Source organism: Xyrauchen texanus, chromosome 10 (assembly GCF_025860055.1).
Source record: "Xyrauchen texanus isolate HMW12.3.18 chromosome 10, RBS_HiC_50CHRs, whole genome shotgun sequence".
Taxonomy (NCBI): domain Eukaryota; kingdom Metazoa; phylum Chordata; class Actinopteri; order Cypriniformes; family Catostomidae; genus Xyrauchen; species Xyrauchen texanus.
This window is the reverse complement of record NC_068285.1, coordinates 9,284,789-9,298,727: the sequence shown is the minus strand read 5'-3', so window position 1 is coordinate 9,298,727 and position 13,939 is coordinate 9,284,789. Positions and strand designations below refer to the sequence as shown.

General features: G+C 35.8%; 1 protein-coding gene and 1 pseudogene across 1 annotated transcript in view; both read left to right on the top strand.

Moving 5' to 3' along the window:
* Nucleotides 1–13,939, top strand: part of LOC127650383 (NACHT, LRR and PYD domains-containing protein 12-like) — a 294,503-nt gene that overhangs the window by 264,793 nt on the left and 15,771 nt on the right. The window lies entirely within an intron of this gene.
* On the top strand, nt 8,474–13,058 carry LOC127650417 (protein NLRC3-like; annotated as a pseudogene).

The following is a 13,939-nucleotide window of genomic DNA, read 5'->3' as shown; positions in this document are numbered from 1 at the left end:
GAACAATGATCATGAAAAGCTCCCGATAGAGATGGTGGAAGGAGAAAATGAGCAAAGGCCAACGCAGAGTAATTTACTTTAAACCAGTATTCCTGATCAGTTGAATTCAAACAATTTGTTTAAATTATTGTAATATGTTTAAGTTTGATCAGGATTAAATTAGTTTAATTAATGCAAAATATATATTTTTTAAAACAGAAATTTCCTTTAGACTTACTACATTTTTAAGTACATATTCCTCATTTAAGTTTAATTAAATACTTCACATATATTCTGAAGATATATAGGACAAATGTTCTTGATATTTTTTTTTTCACCCAGTTAGTCATTTAGCTGAAACACTTTCACTGTCAAGATTAAAAAAATACTTGACGGACCATTTGTGGTTCCTCAGATGGCACACCGGCAGAATCATCTAAAGATCATCGAAGACAAGACCAATATAGCGAATATTTATTGTATAAAAGGCTCCCAATAAGAGACGTTTTACTGTAGGACTTTTATTTTGATAAGATTTAGCGGAAGTTGCAATTCCTCATACTTCCTGTAGGAGGCCGTATGGTGCTATACGGAGAACTTCAGTGTGTAGATGAAAAGTTTTCCTGTCCGTTTTTTGGATGTTTGTTGGTGATTTGGGTTTCAAAGTGTTAATGATCATAAAGTAAGTGTTATTGGTTTTCTTTATGTTTCAACCGTATGAAGTGTATTATTGAACCTTATGCAGATTCACGTGTGATCGATAGATTCATCTTGTAATTAGTTATGTAGTATAACTTGATCTGTGATAAATACTGAACTAAATATTACAGTTTATTTGTAATCTGCTGTAACCTGTAAATTAATGATACCGCAGAAGGGTTAATCTGTATTATTTTCATTTGATTACGTTCATATTTGCTCAGTCAATCAATAAATCGCTAGTATAAAAACACTATATATATATATATATATGATATTAGTGATCTTTTTGCTGCTTTGTTGTTGACAATGTTTGTCTCTTTACAGTTATTTAAAAAACATTTTAATGGTGTAAATAATAAAGTTGCACGTTTAGTGATTCTCTGTCACTGCTGCAGAATTATGGAGGACAAACATTTCTGTAAACATGGATTTTAATCCAATATAATCTAGATTATTCTACTTATTTATATTTAAGTTATCCAAAACCACAATATTAATGTAGATCCACGTAATATGTGCAGTTTATATTAAATAAAATAATATATGACGAGCTGAAACTGAAATAGTGTCTGTTTACATGATACTTGACCGCTTATTCAAGTCTTGAACTTTTCATTGAACTTTTTTATAGTTTGAATATTATTGGCTTGTATTGTTGTGTACTACAATCAGTTACACACAGTAATATCATTAGCATCTGAACTAAAACGGAGGGTATTTAATTGTTTGTATTGAGTTTGAAGAAACACTGATTTCTTCTGTATTTGGAGCAAATTGCAAATAACAGCACTGAACAGCTCGAGTAAATACAGGTTTCAAAATGTACAAATACCTTTTAAAAACCTATAAATCGGTTCCCACAAACACTACATTCAAATAAAGTTTAAATTATATTTATTGTAGGCCTAATAGTAAAAGTCTCTGACCATTTGTCTTTTTAGATCAAGTGTGTGAATCAGTATCTCTGACTCATTAAATTCACCGGCAGCTTCATGAAGACTGAATGATTCATGGACGACACACAAACATTCAGAGATGGAGATTTCTCTCCAGGATGCAGGTACTCTCTTTCAACTGTCTTTCATGGGATTTTAATATAGTTCTAATATACATAAACCACCTGCTTAATATTGTGAAGGTCCCCCTCTTGCCGCCAGAACGGCATCAACCTGCATCTCTGAATTGCATTCTTGTTACCACAATTGTACAGAGCGGTTATCTGAGTTACTGTAGACTTTCTCAATTCAAACCAATCTGGCCATTTTCTATTGATCTCTCTCATCAACAAGGCATTTCCATCCGCAGAACTGCCGCTCACTGGATGTTTTTTTGTTTTTGGCACCATTTGGAGTAAATTCAAGAGACTGTTGTGTGTGAAAATCCCAGAAGATCAGCAGTTACAGAAATACTCAAACCAGCCCATCTGGCACCAACAATCATTCATGCGATTATCGAATTGCAGTGCATAAAATAATGCAGATATGGGTCAGGAGCTTCAGTTAATGTTCACATCAACCATCAGAATGGGGCAAAATTTGATGAAGTTTCGTCTCCCTCTGGAACTCTGTGACCAATAATCAATGGCAGTAGTCCAGATTTCACCAATTCTGTTGTGGTCTGGTGGTTTTATCAGTAAACATGAAAGGAAATGACTTGATGATGGCATTAAGGTCTTCAAATGTAAAGGACCTTTTGGAAATCAGGGACTTTATGCATAAACTTAACTCTGAAACCCTTGTACAGTGTGGAAATGAGAAAAATTGTCAAGAACACAGTCTCTCTTTACTCCATACAGGGACAACAGTTTGTGAGTCTGTTTGTGAGATTCAATTGTCCTCAGTGGAAACACTCCCTCTTTGACCTTGTGCTTGTTATCTCTTGTCGACTAGCTAGTCAAAACCTGCAGAACTTATCAACATTGAAACTTTCTTGGAATCCAGTTACCGAGAGGGCCCCCAAGTTGTTAGCTGACACATTCAATGTAGAACCTCTGACACTTGTTCCCAATTTTTGAATATATAACCCAGTGGTTCTCGACCTTTTTTGATGAACACCCCCTGAGCTTTAAGAGCTTTGCGCTCACCCTGCTCTTTCCATTGAGCTGTATCCATCTAAAGATCCTTACAGGTGCATTATCCGAGGTTGTGCATCTGCTTCCACACTGCTTGCATGGTACAAAGAAGAGCTCTGTACTGCTCCTGCAAATAAAAAAACAACACATCACTCAACAGCCAAATACATACACAAAAAGTCACTGAATATCTCACTCTTCAGAGTAAATGCAAAAAGAAAACAATTTATAAACACTGTATTTGTCACACTGCATTGTATGTATATATCAAATTCGAACACTAAATTCAATGCAAATCTGCAATAATTAAATAATATGCAGGGCTTAAAAACAGGGCCAGTGTGAGAAAATGTCAGATCACCTGATATAGCCTAACTCTTGTATGTATTATACAAATATTTTGATATTTTGTTCACTCATTACATCAATTATGGAAATATGTCAGCTGCAACATTGTGATTATGAAACTGCTTTCAATTATCGAAGCTTTCAAATAATGGATTGTTTTTCAATATTACTTATTTTAACATTTAAACATGCATAAAATGTAAATAAGCACTCAAATGGGTCCCCATTTGAGTGCTTATTAAAATCAAACCTGTTAAAGAGACCCACCACTCTTTAACAGGTTTGATTATATATATATATATATATATATATATATATATAGTGAAAACGTTGGCTGGGAAAGTCAATCTTAACAACTGATCTAACTGAAAAGTTCTTGTTGTTGAGCCTTTATTTGTTTAAAATTTGGCTTAAAAATACTGTTGGTTTGGGGGACGAAATTAGTTTCTGATGCAATCGATCCAAATGCTGTCGAAAATCTAACTTGTGCAGAACCATGTAGATTTCTTTACCTGCATGAGAAATAAATGGATTTCACTCAATCATTTTAATTCTGTATATTTACCGTAGGGTTGGGCGATGTCCCTAAATTGGCAGTTGACGATGTTGACAGTAAAACATCGCGATGGGCGATGATATCGTTGGATGGGGTGGGGTGGGGGTGGGGGTTATATAATTTCATATAATTTTCAAAAATTATATGACAAATTATAATTTCGTTATTTTACTAACCCAACTAATGACTCGTCGGCGCTTTATCAGTAGGTTGCCACGACACGTGAAGCATTTTTTTTTAGCTTTCACTTAAGAAGAGTTGTGCACTTTTTATTTTAATATATCTCTTTACATAAATACTATTTTCCACTTAAAAACTATAATTTAGTTATTTTACTATCCCAACTGACTCATCCGGCTTTCCAATAGGTTGCACGTAAGGGGAAAAATATTTCTTCCACTTAAGAAGAGTTGTGCACTTTTAAGCACTTTTTATTTTAATATATCTCTTTACATAGATATTTTTTTCTACTGAAAAACTATAATTTCGTTATTTTACTAGCCCAACTAATTAGTAGCCTACTCATCCGGGCTTTTTAATGTATTAGCCTAAGAAAAAAAGTAGTCTTTGGGCAGCCTTCTTGCGAAGAGAGCAGCCACAGCCACGCTCACTGATGAGCAAAAGGTCGAGGCAGAAATTACCATGTACCTGCAGGAAATGGCCATTGATGGGGAAGAGGACCCGCTATTTAAAGGCTATTTTCTTGTAGCCTACAACATAAAATATTTTAATCTAAATGTACAGTGTAAGACATGTAAAAAAAAGACAAGAAGCTAACAATGTCCAGATCAATATTTGTGTAGCCTGCCTGACACGGTATTTTCACAGACTAACACGTCACGTCTCTGGCATATACTACAGTATTTAAAATAGCATATATGCATTAGTTATATTCTCAATTTAATTTACAGAGCAATCCCTGCAAAGTTTTTAGGTTAACTATAGAAGAGACTAGGATTAGTGAGTCACACTAGCAAGACTCGCAAAAGGGGGCGTGGCATGGCATCACGATGGTGGCTCGACATCGTGATGTTGGTCAGCCATCACGATGGACGATGATATCGTCCATCGGCACAACCCTAATTTACCGTATCCTTTTTCATTTATTTCAATATTTTTAAAAGGTCTTTATTTATTTTATTACTTTTTATTCTTATTACTTGTTCTCTAATGGTTTTAAAATATATTTTTATGTATCTAGTATTTTCTTTATAATTTTTTTGTAAAGCACTTTGAATTAACATTGTGTAGGAAATGTGCTATATAAATAACCTTGCCTTGTGTATTCTCTACTTTTCCACAAATATGATTTCATGCTGGAAGATTCTATGATAATTAAATTAAAATACAAATAACTTCAGCTAAATACCCCATCTGGATTTAATTTACACATCGGACATTAATAAGATAAAATCAAAACTATTACATTTGTGTTAAACCTAATATACAGTATAATACATTGCACATGTGGATGCTTAATTTTTACTTTACGTGTTGTCAGATACTGAATTTGGCAAAATGTTATCCGTTTTACATCGTGGTACCTTCTTAGTACCATTTCCCCACTAAAGTTGATCATTTTTGCAGTTTATATGACCTGTGTGACATCTCAAGGCAGCAGCAGACGGTCGGTTTAGCCAGCTTGTCTGCTTCCTGACCTGGTTCCCAGTTAGTCAAACACTAAGGGTGGGTTGGACCAATAAGGTATAAATAAATAGTTTATCCAAAAATTAGAATTCTCTCATCATTTACTCATCCATAGGCTATCCTAGATTTGTATAACACAAAGATTTTTAGAAGAATTTTTCAGCTCTGTAGGTCCATACAATGCAAGTGAATGGTGAGCAAAACTATGATGCTCCAAAAAGCAAACAAAAGCACAATAAAAGTCCATGTCTTCTGAAGCAAGCCAATCAGAACATACCAAATATAACTCCTTTTCACTGTACATCTTGCCATTTCATTCTCGAGTCACAATCACGATTTCAAGCTTGATTCAACTTACAAGCGACTGAAGCTTGCGCAGAGCTCTGGATGGTGCTAGGGCGTGAAATTGAGCTTGTAATCATGATGGCCCAAGAGATTGTTGATGTCAAGGTTTATAGTGAACAATTAATAGCATTATGGTTTGTTCTCACCCAAAATCAATCGGATCGTTTCAAAAGATGTGGATTAAACCTCTGGAGTCTTCTGGATTATTTTAATGATGCCTTTGTGATTTTTCAGATGCAAAGTTTTGGTCACCATTCACATGCATTGTTTAGACCTACAGAGCTAAAATATTATTAAAAAAATCTTCCTTTGTGTTCTACAGAAAAAAGTCATACACATTCTGGAAGGCATGAGGGTGAGTAACCACTTAATTTTAATAATGGTTTAAAAAATCAGAGATAACATTTTTAACCTGTGATTAATACATTCACCTGCTAATAATTTTGTCCACCATGATGGATTTTGAATCTAGCTGTAGATCTTTAATAAACAGGGCCGATCAAGCAGGTTAAAATGTTGCAGCAGCGTTCTCAAAAAGAATCAAGTCGTGCAATCTCTGCTCGACCACCTCCCCTCCTATCAGTGCCACTATTATGTGGCCAGAAATAAAGAGTTTATGCTGCTGATGCTGCTAATAGTGAGAATTAGAGAGGAGGGGAGCAATAATGATCTCTTGTTACCCAGTGATTCATCTTTAATTTTAGGTCAGCTTTATATTTAAATCAGAGTTTAAAATAATGGAGCAACAGGATTAAAGTTAATCTAGATTAACTGTAAAAAATGTAATCAACATCAAAATATGGTTAAAGTGTAACCCTGATATTTTAAACAAGGTTTAACAGAATTATCAGAATTTAATCTAATTTTAAGAATAAGTTTTATTGCTGCAACCCACTCTAACACTATTAAGAATATGAGCCAAATCACTAGAGAGAGGAACGGCACATCCTGTGGAGGATTGATGTCCATCTCTTTTTAGCAGGTCAGGTCTACCTAAAAAACCCAATTGTCTATAAATCTGATGCTATTCTTTGAACACCACTCATACATCCAGCTTTGTCACATCATTGTGTTGTCATATGCACAACTGTTGTTAGAAGATTTTTTTTTCAATTGTCTTCATGAGTTTTAAATGAACTAATATCAACTCTTGTCTCGATTCTGTTAAAGTCAACTCCATATGAAGAGATCAGACTCACCGGAGCCCAGCTGTGTATCCATGAAGAGTGACTGGTCTATGGCTGAGCCATTAAAATTTAAGGGTGAACACAAATCATCTGGTCTGAGGTACAACATTTTTGTCAGGATAGGTCAACAAGTATTATTATTATATTTATATTATAATGCAAACATTAAACAGCATCGCAATCTCAAGTTGATTGACGAACGACATCTGTATCTAAAAGACGATTGTCTCTTTTGCCTGTAAGGCAGAACCGCCTTTCTACAGGAGGTAGATTTTGATTAATTTCAGTGATTTAGACTATTTTGATTCCGTTCAACAAAAAGATTTGTTCATTGATTTGTTCACTGACCATATCTTCAAGTTAAGTCTTTGTACATGCAGATGCTGCAAAATGACCATCTTTTAAGTAAATGCATTGAACCGAAATTAGTCATTCTCAAACAGAGCAAGTTTATTAATCCTTCATTAAAATTCTACTAAGAGACTGCATAGTGTTAAAGCATCAAACGTCTTTCCCCTAAAATGACAACAAAGCATATCTATCATAATGTGAACTGCTAAACACAACTTTTTTATCAAGCCATACACAAAAGGTTAACAATACTAGCCTAAAATAATTATGAGTTTCAATAACATCCGTATGTCATTGTAATGTGTGGTCATCACTCACTTTTAATCATAATTCATCTGGCTCCTTTTCTTGTAAACGAGACTGACGATATGAATGAACGACATGCAGCTCCTCCTCTTATTCAGCTGATCAACGTTCATGATGACTGATTCGTTCATGTCGGACGCGCTCACCAAGAAGTTTACCAGTCCTGTACATTCAAGTTTATTCAATTCACAAACAAAATGACTGACTATTTCATTTGAAGGGGTGTATTTACTCAGTGGATCCAACCATGATATGCTCCGTCACAGCCCGCTCTCGAATGTTATTGGCTCACGCTAAAGTCAGTCTTTAAAACAAACACAAAGGAAGACAAATGGAATTTGCATGGCTACAAAAGTACATAGACACTTTAAAAATAGAGTTTAAACACCAGAACAGGTGGCACCACAAATGGCAATCTTATGCCTAAAGTATACTTACATTTTGACGCGGACACAAGCCTGAACGCTGAGCATCCATGTACAGGACGTGTGATGCAAATCTCGTCATCAGTAGAGTGCTCGATCACTGTACGCACGCAGCCCAATTTTTTGTCTTTGAAAGTGCAGACTGCGCATGTGTGTGGAAATCTTTACATGAATGTAACCATTAAAGATTGCAACGGAGGAAGCTGGTACCGGCTTGACAAACACAGACATTTATTAACAATTTTCAAGCTTCGTACATCCCACTTCTGCCACTGTCTTTTCTCCTTAAATACTGCCGCCTGTATTTGTATAACTCAAGTCTGAAGGAGTATAAAGACATCTTTATGTGTCTAAAGAGAAATATTCCTGTGTCTTATAACAGTCGTAGCACATGCTGTATGTCTCTGGTAATCGTAACAAGGGAATATTCAGAAAACCTGATGATAGTGAAAGTTTTCGAGTGTAGTTTATACTTTTCACTCTGTGTTTTACATGTTTGTATGATTCATTTCGGAGATTGTTCATTATCTCCATGTATAATTAGTTTAAGGGGAAAGTGTGTCGATGACATCTGGAGTCACATTCTGTAGATTGACAAACAGTGAAAGACAAGTAATATCACACTGGCTTAAAGGGATAATTCACCTAAAATTTAAATTCTCTCATTTACTTGCCCTCAAAATGTAAGTCCTTTTTACTCTAAATCTCCACTTTAACTTTTACATCTGAAAGTCACATGTGGTGCCTGTTTAGTTTTACTTTCCCATCTGAAAATGAAAGTGGTGATTTAGCGTGAAAAGGACTTACTTTTTGATCTGATTCTTACCCATACTGTATTGCTCCTGAAGATATGGATTTAACCACTGAAATCATATGGATTACTTTTATGTTTCCTTAACGTGACTTTTGGAGCTACAAAGGTCTGATCACTTTTCACTTGCATTGTATGGGCCTATAGAGCTAAACATGTACATTTTTGTTGTACAGAAAATAGTAAGTCATACACATCTGGGATGGCATGAGGATGAGCAAATGATGAGATGATTAAAATTTTGGGGTGAACTATCGCTTTAATTAACTGTAGATCATCTCTATTTGTTAGCAAGATCACATATCACTCAGTTCAATATCTAATATTAATTTCAGTGTGTGTTTGTGTCTGATTCTCTTCATTGTCTGATTAAGGCCCGTACTGCTGCCCAGATCAGACGTACAAGAACAAACCTGTGTGCTCGAGAAGAGAGATCAATCTATGAATGTACCAACACACTGGAATGAAAACACATGTTTCAGGTCAAATAAAAGTGTTTCTTGGTTTTACTTTCACATTACTACATAAATACACATGAGAATGAAGTCAACATTCTTGCATTCGCTTTAATGATCTTTTGTCACCTCTGATATTATTGAACAGATATTTGAAGTATTTAATTTCACTATTACTTTGTATTTCTTTGCACATAATAGATATTGTTATGATCTAATAATAAGAATAAAATGATTTGAATGCACTGTTATTTCCTTAATACTAAAAGCTGCAATGGTTACATACTTTAAAATGTTTTTGCACTTTCTTTGTAGTGTTAAAATATTGATGTGTGGTCTGATCACACAGCCCAACTGAAATGATTGTACAAAGACTCAACCTGCAGATTATGGGAGTTTAATAGTCATGTTAGTCGACTTTGGACAATAATAATTTAGCTTGATGATGTATATTTTGAGGGAAACAGTCATTATGATTCTTATCAACTTGATTTAAATTTTTTGCATTATTTCAATCAGTGTTTATCTTGACAACAAAATCACTGACGAAAACATCCGTTGATGAAGGGTTCTTTGATTTCGTCAATGATAACGAATAAGAAACAAAAAATATGCATTATGACGATAAATAAAATATTTTTTAAAGCATACTGTTAACTACAAAAAATCCTGCAAGATATTAACAGTACAAGATAAACATAAGAAGAAACATCTAGATAAATCTTCTTCTATAAACATGTTCTAGATATGAAATAATTTATTCCAGTCAGAATTTTTGGGTTGTTCATGCACCGTGCCAGGTACTTTTTCTCACTACTGTGGCTGGTGAGCCCGGTGACGACCTGCATAGTGTCATCTGTGAGAATGCTGCGAATGATCTCAGTCCATCTCAGGAGGTGCTCTGAGTTTAGTTCACTTTTATTTCCACTGAGCAGTTCAATTTAAAATATTTGTGACTTTATACATTACCATACAGTACATTAGTAAATAACATGCAACAACATTAGGTGAATTGTCATGTGTGTCTTCATAATTCAGTACAGCCTCAGAAATAGTGCTTGAACAAAACGTTTCTCTTCTGTTCTTGTCTAATATTTAGCCTCTGTTTGTATGTTGCAAATTTAGCATTATGATAACAATAATAATATGGTATTCAAATTTATATATATTTGAAAAATCAAAGTTGCTGGTACAATTGGGCATTCACCCTCCACTGTGGCTGGTGGGCAAAAAAGTAATAGTTATAAATGCAGCACTGACCCAATCGGGCAAGTGACAGTTCTAACAACTGGCCCGAATCTTTCTTACACTGGCTATTGGGCAGCCCTTATTATCGAGCCCTGCTTGAGTATATTAGTTTTTACAACAAGGATAGTTGTTCAGTATTTTTTTGTCATTTTGCACATTATAATTTCTAAAATAATGTATTTTGTTGACAAAAATTGTATGCCATTTAAGATCTGAGTAACACTTGTAATATTATTACTTCCATCTGCACAGACAATGAACCGAATGAACAGGGGAACTTGATCTAAGTTACGCTTCTGGTCATAATATGTGTAACTTGCGTTGTGAATGTGTTGTTTCTGTAAAAAAACACACTATACACTCAATAGCAATATCCTAAACTGGCTAAATGCAAAAACATTATATCAGTCTCTAAATTATGAAGAATTTTAACACTGATTTCAATCTTACAGTCACTCGCAACATGTTGAAGTCCAAAGCACATTCAAATCCAATCTGCTGAAGAAGTTTCATTGTTTGCTTGAGGGAACATCAAAGCAGGGAAACCCAACACTCCTGAATGAGATCTACACAGAGCTCTACATCACAGAGAGTGAAAGAGGAGAGATCAATAATGAACATGAGGTGAGACAGATTGAGAAACAGTCCAGAAGAGCAACAACAGAGGACACACTAATCAAATGCAATGACATCTTCAAACCTTTACCTGGACAAGACAAAACCATCAGAACTGTGCTGACAAAGGGAGTCGCTGGCATTGGAAAAACAGTCTCTGTGCAGAAGTTCATTGTGGACTGGGCTGAAGGGAAAGCCAATCAGGACGTCCACCTCATATTTCCACTTCCTTTCAGAGAACTCAATTTGATGAAGGACAAAGAACTCAGTCTTTCAGATCTTCTTCAAGTTTTCTTCAGTGAAACAAAAGAAATGGAAATATCCAGAGATTAATATAACATTTTCTTCATCTTTGATGGTTTGGATGAGTGTCGTCTGTCTCTGGATTTTCAGAGCAATGTGAGATTGTGTGATGTCACTGAATCAGCCTCAGTGGATGTGCTGCTGACAAACCTCATCAAGGGGAATCTGCTTCCCTCTTCTCTCATCTGGATCACCTCCAGACCAGCAGCAGCTGATCTCATCCCCTCTGAGTGTGTTGATCGAGTGACAGAGGTACGAGGATTCAATGACTCACAGAAGGAGGAATACTTCAGGAAGAGAATCAGAGATCAGAGTCTGGCCAACAGAATCATCACACACCTGAAGCCATCAAGGAGCCTCTTCATCATGTGTCACATCCCAGTGTTCTGCTGGATTTCAGCCACTGTTCTAGAGACAATGTTGAGTGAAGCAGAGAGAGGAGAGATCCCCAAGACTCTCACTCAAATGTACACACACTTCCTGATCATTCAGACAAACATTAAACATGAGAAGGACTATGAGATGAAAAAAGACAGAGACATGATCCTCAAACTGGGGCAACTGGCTTTTAAACAGCTTGTGAAAGGCAATCTGATCTTCTATGAGGAAGACTTGAGGGAGTGTGGCATTGACGTGACAGAAGCATCAGTGTACTCAGGAGTGTGCACTCAGATCTTCAGAGAGGAGTTTGGGTTGTATCAGGGGAAAGTGTTCTGCTTTGTTCATCTGAGCATTCAGGAACATCTAGCAGCTCTATATGTGCACCTCTCCTTTACAAACAACAACATAAATGTGTTTAAACAAATCACCACACAAAGACTGTTCTCTAAAGTTTTTGAGTTTTTTAAACAGTTCATTCATCAGGTTTCTATGTTTGACCTGCATCAGAGAGCTGTGAATGAGACTTTACAGAGTAAGAATGGACATCTGGACCTTTTTCTTCGATTCTTTCTTGGTCTCTCATTGGAGTTTAATCAAACTCTCTTACAAGAACTACCGATACAGACAGGAAGCTGCTGCTACAACAAAGAGGAAACAGTGAAATACATCAAGCAGAAGATCAGGGAGAATCACTCTCCAGAGAAATCCATCAATCTGTTTCACTGTCTGAATGAACTGGGTGATGATTCACTTGTGAAGGAGATCCAAGATTATCTGAAATCTGGACAAATAAAAGAAACAAAACTCTCCTCTTCACAGTGGTCAGCTGTGGTGTTTGTGCTGTTGACCTCAGAGCAGAAGATTGATGAGTTTTATCTGAAACCGTTTATTGGAGCACAAAATAAAGCAGATGAAGTTCTTCAGTATCTGCTGCCTGTGATTAAAGAGTCCAGATCAGTTCAGTAAGTAACACTCACAATAATCCCAACAATCATCACATTTAGGCTACTAAGGGTCACACTAATTACACCAATCAGGACAGGTAGCTGAACATTCACAGTGCTTATTACACTAACACCAAAGAGATTTTTGTGAGGTTCATTTGAGTTCATAGAGGTCTGGTCATGGTGTAATGGCTTGATGGTGAATTGAATGTAATAAGGGTCAGGACTGACAACAGTGTCTTCAGATCAGAAAAGTGTCTTCAATTAGATTCTAACAGGAACCAGCAATCACTGAAGAGACATGAGCAGAGGTGAAACATGAGAGAATTACTGAAAGGTTCAAAGAAATCCAGATGAAGCATTTTGAAGGCAGTGTCATGAGTGAATTGCATTTAACATTGTTCCTCTGTAATGAATGTATTTTCAACATGGCATGAATTCTGGGAGTCTCTAAATGTGTTTGTCACCTGGTCACTAGCAGGTGAAGAAACTTTTTTGTGGACAGACAGACAGACAGACAGATGCTTTAGTGAGATGGAAGTATAGCTGTTCAGAAACAATTACGCAATTTATATTTAATGAGTGAACACAATCCGTAAAAACTGCAGAAATATTTCATAACAGGCTTCTGTAACAACATCCTCTGTGTAGTGCTGGTCATGGGCAATTTATTTTTCTGATGTTTTTAAAGTTTACAGAACATTTTTAAACACATCCATTACTGCAAACATTTAATTCATGAAATTATGTCTTGCTGGCTGCTTAAAGCAAATTGATTTTGTCATTATTATGTTCACTACTGCAAATATTTGAGCAGCAATCGTAAAAAGATAAGTGAACAATTACTCAAAATCTTTAGAGATCAGAGTACAGTATTCAGTATATTTTTATGAGTTTTCTCCATTTTCACATTTAAAGTCGACATTTTCACTGCAAACGACAAACGACCTCCGATAGACCAGAAGTCATTAATTTCCTATAGAGTCGTACGGGGGCTGCGTAGGGTGATGACCCATCGGTGGATGCAGAATTTTCTGATCCGATTTGAGCTTTGCATGCCTTAAAAAATGTGAACTCGAGCAACTAGAACATATGCGACACCCCGACCGGATGTTATGTTTTCCAATCAAATCTATGTGTGCGAGATGAGAATTATTAATACATTTTTGTTAACTTTAATTGTATTAATCTCGACAAGTATCACCTTTTAGTGCAAGAGGTGTGCTTCAGCGGGTTAAAATATATAGATGATTGTTTATGTTGCT